Raw genomic sequence first — 12,078 nt, 5'->3', positions numbered from 1 at the left:
AGCCCAAGGAGCGAGATTGCCAAAGTCTACTTCGCCTCACTTCACCTTGAAGGTTTTTGCTAAGTGGTGACTCCTTCATGAGCCACTCCCTTGGTGAGGGACTAACCCACCCCTGTTACTTTCTTTCATTGGTATCAGAGCATGGCTTTTGATCCATGATTTTTAATTTTTCTTTTCTTCTTCTCATTTCGTGAAATTTCTGCTTCATTTGATTCATGGGGGAAGGGGATATGGCTAAGGTAGAGTTTGTGGTTCAAATCTGAGCACATGGACCTTTTTTTTTAATGAGTGGACCAAATTGGGGAAAATTCACTAATCTTGATTAGCAGTTGTTAATCAAAAACGTTTTTATGTTTGGGAGCTTTCTTGCAAACCCTAGCCATGGAATCTCAACATGAGCAAAGGGCATTGAGTCTCTCATGTATCTAGCAATGTTTTATGAAGTATTTCACCTATTTTCCATGAGAAATGGGGCTCCCAATGTGGCTGAAAATCACCACCAAAGCTGCCCACGTTTTTCACCAAAGTGACCCTAATCTTCATCTCCTTCAACAAATTCAAGCATTGATGAACAAAGTGCTTCAACCTTTCCTCTACAAGTTTGTATTGGTCTTTTTCGACGACATACTTATCTATAGCAAAGATGAGGAAGTGCATTTGAAGCACGTGAAAGAGGTTATGGAGGTCTTGAGGCAAAACAAGTTGTATGTTAAGGAGACAAAATGTACCTTCATGGCACATGAGGTGGAATATTTGGGTCACATTGTGAGCAAGGATGGCATTTGTGTGGATCCAAAGAAAGTGGAATGTATTAGGAATTGGCCAGTTCCTTCAAACACTACTCAATTGAGGGGATTTTTGGGGTTATCTTCATTCTATAGGCGCTTTATTGCCCACTATGCAGAAATTGCAGCCCCAATGACGGATAAATTGAAGAAGGAAACCTTCTTTTGGGATGCCATTGCCAACAAAAGCTTTGAAGATATGAAGAAGATGCTCACATCAGCACCTATTTTGGTATGTTCAGACTTCACCAAACCTTTCACAATAAGGGCGGATGCAAGTGGAAGAGGGATTGGTGCGGTACTTTACCAAGACCATGGAGTCATTGCTTATGAAAGTAGAAAGCTGAATGACAAAGAAAGAGAACTCCATGTGTATGAGCAAGAGATGATTGCTATACTCCATGCTATCAAGAAATGGCACCATTACTTATATGGGAGTCATTTTTATGTGAGAAGTGATCATAGGGTGCTGAAGTATTTCCTCACACAACCCAATTTGTCTCCTAAGCAAAGAAGGTGGGTAGCAACACTACAAAACTATGATTTTGAAATCACATGCACAAAGGGCAAAGAAAATGTGGTTGCCGATTCCTTGTCTCGTATGTGGGCGTGCTCATTGTATGCTATTTCTGAGGTGCATAAAGATTGGATCATGGAGATACAAGAAGAGTACTTGTTTGATGAAGAAACCTCACAAATAGTGCAGAAATTACAGCAAGGTGTATGTGAAGAGTTACCCCATTATGAGCTGAAAAATGGTCTCCTCTACTACAGAGGAAAAGTCTACTTGGTTCCTACTTCATCATTTATCAAGAAGATCATGGAAGAGATGCATTGTACTCCTATGGTTGGTCATTTCGGTGTCTACAAAACCTTTGATGCAATAAGGAAAAGTTTATTTTGGAAGGGGATGTGGAAGAGCATTCATGCTTATGTAAGTGGGTGCCGGTCATGTCAATTGAACAAGGATCCTACACATAAACCGGGAGGTTTTGCTTCAGCCATTGCCCATTCCCGAAGGCAAATGGAGTCATATATCAATGGATTTCATTACTAACCTTCCGCGCACAAAGAAAGGGTGGGACAGCTTGTATGTTGTGGTGGATAGATTGACCAAAGTGGCCCATTTCATTCCTTCCAAGGTCACATATTCAGCCCAAAATGTTGCCAAGCAATTTGTTGATGGGGTTTTCAAGTTGCATGGTATGCCGTCACAAATTGTGAGTGATCGCGATGTCAAATTCATGAGCACTTTTTGGAGAACATTGTTTGAATATATGGGAACCAAGCTTACTCCAAGCACCGCCTATCATCCCGAAACCGATGGTTAAACAGAAAGAGTAAACAAATGGGTGGAAACATATCTACGCCACTATTGTCATGATACTCAAAGCACATGGGATGATTGGTTACCTTTGGCTGAGTTTGCTTACAACTCAACATATCATGTGAGCATTGGCATGTCACCCTTTGAGGCTTTATATGGTTACAAGGTCAATTTACCTATGTTGGTGGGTACATATGAGACTTCTAACCATAATGCCAAGGAGGAAGCTGAAAGGATGCAAGCTTTGTTGCAACAATGCAAAAGTAATTTGAAGGTTGCACAAGAGAAAATGAGACAATATGCCAATGTTCATCGAAGACCATTGGAATTCAAAGTGGGAGATTGGGTTCTTTTGAGAATACCAAAGTCAAGATATGCGTCTTTGAAGGGAAGCACCAACACCAAGCTAGCTCATCGCTATTATGGTCCTTATCAAGTGATACGAAGAGTTGGGGAGGTTGCATATCAACTCTTACTTCCATCTACAACAAAGATTCATGATGTGTTTCATGTCTCTCACTTGAAAGGATATGTGGGTATGATCGATCAAATGGTTGATGAGTTACCTCCAATGAATGAAGAGGGAATGATTGAATACATTCCAGAAGCTATCTTGGGTACAAGGAAAAAGGTACTTCGCATTCGTACCTTGGTGGAGTATCTTGTTCAATGGAAAGGTTTACCTAAGGAAGAAGCTTCATGGCAACCTATTTCAGCATTGGAGGGATATGAAGCATTGATAGAGCAATATGGGTTGGTGTAAATTCAGCCACATGGAACATTCTTCTCCGAATTTGGGGTATTCATTTGAGGTTTCGAGGACGAAACCATTGGGGAAGGGATGGTTTGTAAGAAAGCATTATGGGCCCAAGGCCATGGACAACTAGTAAGTAGGTGTGAACTCTTGGGTGGAGTATAAATACCAATGTAAATGGGATTATGGCTCATTCATGATAATGTTATCTGTTCCAAGAATCAATGGTGAGCTTCTCCCGTGAGATGCTAAGTGGTGACTCCTTCATGAGCCACTCCCTTGGTGAGGGACTAACCCACCCCTGTTACTTTCTTTCAGTGCATTGGTCTGGTGGGGGTAGATGTGCGACATAAGGCATGTGCCCTATCAGTATCCCAATACGTGCTCTCGTTATGTGGGCATTAGCAAGAGCTGGTAGCCCACTTACTCTAGGGAGGGGATGTGTCATGGGTGTACTAGAATAAGATGTGACCCTTCTAGGAATGCTCAAACTAGATATGCCAGGCACAAGGGGCTCCATGCGTGAAGTGGTATTGGTGGCTACCATAGTAACCATGGGCATGTGGCTTAGAGGCAATTTTGCATTAGTCCTAGATGCCATAGTTGATGCAATGCCATCGAGTGGAGGAGGAAGTGAATTAGTATTATCTTGGGCAGGGGCTCGGGGGGTGCACCTCAAAAAATGTAAGTCTACCACGTGCGATCATTAGGTGGGGGTTTTTTTAATCCAAAATATTGGGTAAATTTACAGAAATACAATTACAAGAGGGGTATTTTAATTGTACTTTGGGAAAAAACCCGTAAGTCTATAAAGAAAAAGGGGTAGTTTTATTAGCTCAAAATTCACAGATAAGGGGTTTTTTAAATACCCCTTGAACGCACGTCGTAGGAGGGGCTTCCATATAGTGCACCCCCCGAGGGCAGGGGCGGCTCTGGGATCTAAGAAAGTGAAGATCATGCTAGTCTGCCCTTGAGTCCCTAGCATGGCCTTGTGGGTTAGAGATGTGGGTTGGTCCATGGTATAGCCAACTGATACTACAAACGGAGGGTCCCCAAGTCTCATAGGAGGTGTTACCATTTCTCTTATTGTGGGCATCCTTGCTTTGGATGTCCTAACTTGCGCCATGGGTCTTTGGATTCTTTCATGTTCAGTGACCCTATATATACAATCGCAGATACCCTGCAAGTGTTTCTCCTCTGCTGTGGCTCCGGATATGGATTGGACAATCCCTTCCCAACTAACACTATACGCTTGGCCCGTGGTTAAATCCACGAATCTATGTGGATGTGTCATACTCCTAATCATTTATGAGAAGACATTGATTCATAATTTACATGCCTAGATCTTTCCTCGAGGTAGACACAATGTTATTGCATGTATGGAGACTATCAAGCTACTTGCACAGTCCTGGCATGGGACTCGTATTGGGATGATTAGGCTACTAATCGTGTTGTGCCAATTGCAAGGTCTCTTCCTCCTTTGCTCTAGCAACTTGGATCAATGCCTCTAATGCTTGCACTTCTTCTAATGTCCTACCATCGGGCATAAGCACTTGTGCAAGGGGTGGTTTGATGGTCACAATTGCAGCAGGTGCAATAGGAGCTGCATGGATAGGGATATCAACACGAATGCTCCTTGCTTGCAATGATGAGAGTACACTAGGTGTCCTCTGGAGTTAACCTTAACTCCTTCATTATATGGCATGTAGGTTGTAAGGTTTGGCTCAGAGGTAGCGGTTGAGGTCGGCGGACCTCTGAGGTAGCTAGCTACGCGGCCATAAATACTGGTGGTTGGCTTGGCTGGTGAGACTTGGTTAGGGTTATCACTTCTTGGGACTGGGGATCCTTCCATTGAGTCGAAATTTGAAGATATCACATTGGTCCCTACTAGTAGAGGTCCTTGTAGAACACTAAATTGGGTTCCGAGATCGAAGGTCCTCAGCCCAGTGTACGCTGGTACGTACCTAGTTTGATAGATGCACTATCGTTTATTTTGGCCTCTAATACACACCTAGATCATAGATGCATGTGATTATAGGGTGCAGAAAGGTCCTATAGATGCCCTTAAAAAGTTTAAAAAAGTTTCATTTTTTAAATATTTAATTAATTTATTTATTTTTTGGATTGGCCACAGTTTTTCTGAAACATGTGTTTTGTGTTTCTTAACCCGTCTGGCATCAGAAATAGTGTAATTTTTTCGAGTGGGCATAGCTAAGGAAGTTCCTTAACTATGTAAAATTGTTTTTTTTTGGGTGTCGCACAAGTTGCATCAATGTGATCACAACAGCTTAAAACATATAATAGGCAAGTTTGTGCGAGCACTTTTCAAATATATATATATATATATATATACATATATATATATACATATACATATATATATATATATATATATACATACATATATATATATATATATATACATATATATATATATATATATATATATATATATATATATATATATTTCCCCCGATCTTTTACCTTTTTCCTTTTCACTTTTTTATTTTTTATTTTTTACTTTTTTTTGCGTTTCACTTTTAATGTTTATTGTTTATAGTTTCACTTTTCGGTTTCACCAAAAAGGGGGTTTTCCTAGAATCTTTGACTTGTGGCCTGCATGCATTAAATGCGTCCAGCCACACAAAATAGATTTTTGAAAATTTGTGGCTAGTGGCCTAAAAGCCTGCACGCATTAAATGCGGCCAGCCAATCAAGATGCCCCGAATCAGGGAGAGGACTAAGTGTAATTAACTTGTGTTAATTACATTAATGCCAAATTGCAAAAAATGTAGAAAACACAAAAATTTTTGTGTGTGCCAAATCCTCTCCTAATTTCTGTTATTATCCCAATTTCTCTGCATAAGGAGTCAAAATTGGGATAATCCCTATGTTAGGAAACTAATTCCATGGTATGTTTTACCCAAGTCTTTCCACTTGATGCTCAATCTGATTGTTTTTGATTTCAAAATTGAAAAAACATGCAAAAACCAGAAAGTGCAACATTTAGAAATTGGACTTGCAATTGAAATGTAAAAGAGGAATTAATCTAAATGAACTAATTGCAACACTCATAGGAAATGAAAAACAAGTAGAAATTGGACAATATGTAAGAATTTGAACAAAGTGTAGAAATTGCAAAAATGTAGAACTTATAGAAAATGTAGAAATCAACTAAAATGCAAACATTGCCACAAAATGGCCACATTTCCATCTATTCATTTCTACCCTTCATGCAAAAAACAGAATTTAAAGATTGATGGGATTGGAGACCCCATCCCATATTTGGAGATGTTCAACCAAATTTGTGAAGCCTTTGGCCATGTAGAAGATCAAGTTAAGGTGAGTCCCTTTGGCCTCACCCTAGAATGGTAAAGCAGGCCAATGGCTAGCGGACTAGATGCGTCTAGCTGTAGTTGATGGTGGACACTCCAATTTCGCATTGAGGGGGAGTGTTGAGAGACACGTTGCATTTGACAATTCTACATTGGTGTTATGGGTGATGAGTGAGTTGTGGAACACCTCAACTAAGAGGGGGTGTTGAGATATGTAATCGCGGTGTTGTGTATATGTGGGAAAGCACCCTAGAGGTGCAAGATATTGTGGTAAGATAAGAATGTCACATGTGGTATTGTATGGTATGTGAGTGTTGACCAAAAGAGTGGAAAAGGGAGTGCCACATGGATGATGTGTAAAGTTGGATAAGGCTAGAAAGCCTATATCATTGTATGGTTCATTTGTGGAATGCAAGAGATCAAGTGTTGAGTGTGCAATCTCTCTCTCTCTCTCTCTCTCTCTCTACTTATGGAGTTTTTAGTGTGGTATAACCCACCTTAAGTTTTATGCTTAATCTTGTGTCTATCACCATGATCAATCCCATTTTAGGATTGTTAACACAATAAACATTGATGAGAATGTTGTAAGTCTCCACCATGGGCGCACAGCCTTGTTTGATAACCTCCTGCCCAAGCTTCATCCAATTTGTTTACCTTCTTGCAAAGGGTGCATATTTTTGGTGAGTAGAGGATCATCAACTGTGAGCCTAACGTGGTCAGCACAGAGAGCCTTGAATGTGATATCTTGATTAGTTTAGAGGTTCTTGAGGGTAGGAGGAAGCTAGAGGACATGGGGGAGGAGGATCCTCATTTACGTGAGGTTGTTGAGTCCGTTGGTGCTGATTCTGACTGTTGAATCAATTCTCAGTCAAGTTTAGTGTCAACACAAGGCTAGCTGAGATCCTGTGAGTGTTTAGAGAGCTCCTAGAGAGTTGAATCCTGGTGTGGCTTGAGTGTTTGGTGAGACTGAGAACCTGACTAAGTTAGTTCTCAGTCAGGTTGAGTTCTCAATTAAGTTTAGTGTCAGCACAGGGTCAGCTGAGATCCTGTGAGTATCTAGAGAGTTGCATCCTAGTGTTGGTTCAGTGTTTGGTGGGTCTGGGAGTTTTTGTGGTGGACACAAGAGTGAGCAGGTCTAATCAACTAAATCAGTTATGCTAGAATCAGCTAGTTGAGTCAACATAGAGAGACGATGGTCAACTGTGAGCCTGTTGTGGTCACAGCACAGAGCCTTAAATGTGATATCCTGATTAGTTTAGAGGTGCTTGAGGGTAGGAGGAAGCCAGAGGACATGTGGGAGGAGGATCTTGATTCATGTGAGGTTGCTGAGTCAGGCGGTGCTAATTTTGCTTGCTGAGTTAGTTCTCAGTCAGGTTCAGTAGCACAGGGTCAGCTAGGATCCATTGAGCATCCAGAGAGGTGAATCTCGGTGTGGCTAGAGTGTTTGGTGGATTTGGGAGAGTCTACAAACATAGGAGTGAGCAGGTCTGATCATCTGAATCAGTTATGTTGGAATTAGCTAGCTGAGTCTGCATATATAGAGGATATTTAGCAACTATGAGCTTGTTGTGGTCACTAGAGAGCCTTGAATGTGACATCTTGATCATTTTAAAGGTGCTTGAGGGTGGGAGGAAGCCAAAGGACGTGTCGGAGGAGAATCCTGATTCAAGTGAGATTGCTGAGTCAGCGCGAGTGCTGATTCTGACTCTGCTACGTCAGGTTTAGTGGCAGCACAAGGTCAGCTAAGATCCGTTGAGTGTCGAGAGAGTTGAATCCTGGTGTGGCTTAACTATTTGGTGGGTTTGGGAGTTTCTGCGAACATAGGAGTGAGAAGGTCTGATCATCTAAATAATTTATGTCAAAATCAGCTAGCCAAGTCAACACAGACAGAGGATATGGTCAGCAAAGAGTCTTGAATGTGATATCCTGATGATTAATTTAGAGGTGCTTAAGGGTAGGAGGAAGCAAGAGGACACGTGGGAGGAGGTTTGTAAGATTCCTCCCTCGAGCTTTTAAGGTGTGCAGGTGTAAGAACCTCCCCTTTTGATCTTATAATTATTCCCCTCTCTGAAATAAAAGAAAGATCCTGTTTTACCCTGTTTTGGTCTAGAGAGAGGTAATTCAAAATTAACATATTTTTAGATATAAAAATCCTCCTAGTGTCTAAAATGGTTTCCCCTAAATCAGAAATTCAAAAAGAATTTTCCAATGTACAATTGGAATTAATTGAAAATAGGTAAAAAGGACCTTAGCCTAAGGGTCCAGATTTTCAAATTTTTTTTATTTATGCTCCAATTAAGGCTCCTATGGACCAATAAGATTAATCCAAATGTAGGGAGGAGATAAATTGAAGAATAAAAGAAAATCCCCCAAAAATGAGTAAATGCTCACATAAGATGAAGAGTTGACTAAGGACAAGGTTTATTAGTTAAAAAAGAAGAGATATTTAGATGAAATGATGTATTTTTGACACCTCAGTGTGGGGATCTCCCCTCATGAAGGAGGCTCCTATTTCACATGTGTGGAGGAGTTTTAAACTTAAAAAAATGAGATATTTTTATCTCTCCTCTCTCCTATTTCAACTAGATCCAAAAAGTAAGCTAAACTGACCTAAAAATGGTCAAAAATTGACCAAACTGATCTGAAAAATTCTAGAATCAGTTTTCTTGGTTAGAGACTCACTTTTTCCTATAGATAGAAGCCTCCCCCTTTGTAAAAGGGGGAGGCTAATTTCCTAAAATTTTATGGAAAAGAAAGTTTATTTTTATGTTATTCAAAAAGAGTAATTCCCACCGTTTGTGCATTCTAAAAGAAATATTCTAATTTACTCCATGTACATATTCACTTATGAATATACATGGATATTATTGATATTAATTATTGAAATTAATTTCTATACATAGAAAGTTGCATAATGGAAATTTTTATTATAAAAGTGTTGTTTTCATTGAATTTAATTTCTATGCATAGAAAGATGCATAATGGAAATTTTTATTATAAAAGTGTTGTTTTCATTGAAATTAATTTCTATGCATAGAAAGATGCATAATGGAAATTTTTATTATAAAAGTGTTATTCTCATTAAAATTGATTTTATGCATAGAAAGATGCATAAAGGATTTATTTTTATTTCAAAAGTGTTATTCTCATTAAATTTGATTTTATGCATAAAAATATGCATAAAGGATTTATTTTTATTTCAAAAGTGTTATTTTCATTAAATTTGTTTTTTTGCATAGAAAGATGCATAAAGGATTTATTTTTATTTCAAAAGTGTTATTCTCATCAAAATTGATTTTATGCATAGAAAGATGTATAAAGGATTTATTTTTATTTCAAAAGTGTTATTCTCATCAAAATTGATTTTATGCATAGAAAGATGCATAAAGGAATTATTTTTATTTCAAAAGTGTTATTCTCATTAAAGTTGATTTTTATGCATAATTAGATGCATAAAGAATTTTTATATCAAAATTAGAATTCTGTTAAAATCTATGCTTATATTCTATGAATAGATGGGAATGAATGGATGGATGGATGTGATGTGAATAGAGGTGATGAGAATGTGAGGTGAATAGATGTGATGGGAATCAGATAGATGTGAATGGATGGATGGATGGATGTGATGTGAATAGAGGTGATGAGAATGTGAGGTGAATAGATGTGAGGTGAATAATCACAACAAGTTGATCACAAAATACACAAACACAAGCAAGAGAATCACAAACAAGCAAGCAAACACAAACACAAGCAAGAGAATCACAAACCTAAAAACCACATGACATGATGCAGCCAATGCCAACTCATTTTCTTCCGTTGCTTGGGCCCGTCTCCTAGGACCCTTTGACTCCAGGGCTTGTTCCCGTGCCCACAGTGCAACAAACACATACTTTCTACTCTCTAGTTTCACACCCTCCAAGTAGTTTTGCAAAGTATAGTCTCTAGGGAGTTCAAGCGGAGTACCCAAAATATATAGACCTTGTAGCTCTTCCAATTTGTAATTGCCTCCAATTCCACTTTCTCAAGGAAGCACTCTCAAGCCAACCACCTAGTTTATCAAAGCAAAACATTTTCATAGGATTGAATTACTTGTAAACAACTTACATTGTAGTTTGAAACATAGCATGGAATGATAGGAGACTCACACTCAATAATCATTGTCACTTGATACATATCCTTGAGCCTCCAAGAGAGAAAGCAACATCATTCTCTTTGGCTCTCATAGCCCTGCATTAGCTAGCATCGTCAATTTTTACAAAGTGATCACAGAGTCAGGACTATCATACTTTTTAAGGCTAGCACCTTGGACACCCATTGATCTCCCAACTTAGGGTCACAAACATTAAGAACCTTAAATAAAGTTTAGGGTCATATCCAATGTCATGCCCAACAAACAAGAAAGTAGTAAAGGAGAGCATTCATACCATGCCCATACGATCTGATAGTCTCTTGTAAATCTTGGTCTTTTCCTTCCACATGGCCAGCCTCAAGTGTTGCAATGCTATGCGCTGACTTTTTAGCTTTCTTCAATTCTCTTGTGTACTCAACTTAAGGAGTTAACCATATAAAATCTAAAACACCAACATGAACAGTCACATAGACAACAATTGAACCAACAAAAGAGAGTTGAACTCCACCTGCTGAAATATAAGCCGTGCAAGAAACCCCCTTGTAAAAGGGTATCATTGTTTAGTTCCTTTAGTAGTGTCCTTGGCTCTAATGGATTGTACATTCTTGACTTGTTCAAGAGGCAATGTGCTCATAAATTTGGCACAGTCACACTTGTAAATATTATTGCAGTTCCATAGAATATCCCGTATAGGTAAGGCTTCATATTTTCATGTTCATTCATACTAAAGTGATAAAGTTTAGTAGTCAGGAAACTGCACAATTAAAATCCATTCTTCAACAACAACAAAAAAATGAAAAATATAATGTACGCATTAACTCTTTGCAGGCTAATAAGAAAGATGATCTTTGTTGTCCTTCTGGGATCAATTACTGAACAAACTACTCTTACATGCTGAGCTTTTGTGTTATGGTAACTTTCAGATATTAATTGCATCCATGCAGCCAGTATATGATTTCCCTCCCACGCAAAGAACATCTTGCCCGAGAGAAATTTGCAATCTCGCCTCTTGGAAAGTTCCTTCTCAAATTCAAAATACACCTTCTTCAACAATGGTTTCCAAGATGTCCTGATTGTCGGTGTGACATTTGATTCCTCTCCATCATATTTACAAATTGACACCACAAATGAACCCTTCTCTAGAAAATACCCCTCATATTGGAAAGCACTCTTCAGAGATGCCATGTGAGACCGAATGCCTCTTACAACTGCATGGGGTATCAAGCGACATAATATAATTATGGGACATATGTCATGAGACAATACCCTACATTGAGTAATCACATACCCACAACCAGCCATTTGCATACCAATATCAGTAACCTGGTTGCTAACCTCCTCATCATGACATGGCTTGTCTTCCTTGTGTGGCAACAAGTATTTTCATGTTCTACATTATGATGTTCAACTTCTGAAACCCTCACTACTTGAATACCTGAACCCTGATCAATTGGTTTGTCCTTGCTAATACTTGTATTATTCGGGCACTCTAATCCTTGCTCAGCACCATCTAGAGGCTCATCACATGTTTCCTCCTCTTCTTGCTCACCAATCTCTTGAAGAGAATCTAGGAGATACCTCTTTCTTCTCCTTTGTGGTGTTACAACTGGTGTCCCTCTCCCCTTCTCTAATGTAGGCTTTTGGGCCTTCTTTTTTGAAGCAGTACTCATCTTGCAAATGTCAATCAAAAAGAGTAATTAGTTAAGCAATTTACAGTTCATATACATAATTAGAACACATATTAAGGA

The sequence above is a fragment of the Cibotium barometz genome, chromosome 60, assembly GCF_041138505.1.
Source record: "Cibotium barometz isolate CiBa-2024 chromosome 60, ASM4113850v1, whole genome shotgun sequence".
NCBI classification, from domain to species: Eukaryota; Viridiplantae; Streptophyta; class Polypodiopsida; order Cyatheales; family Cibotiaceae; genus Cibotium; species Cibotium barometz.
This window is presented reverse-complemented; position numbering follows the sequence as displayed.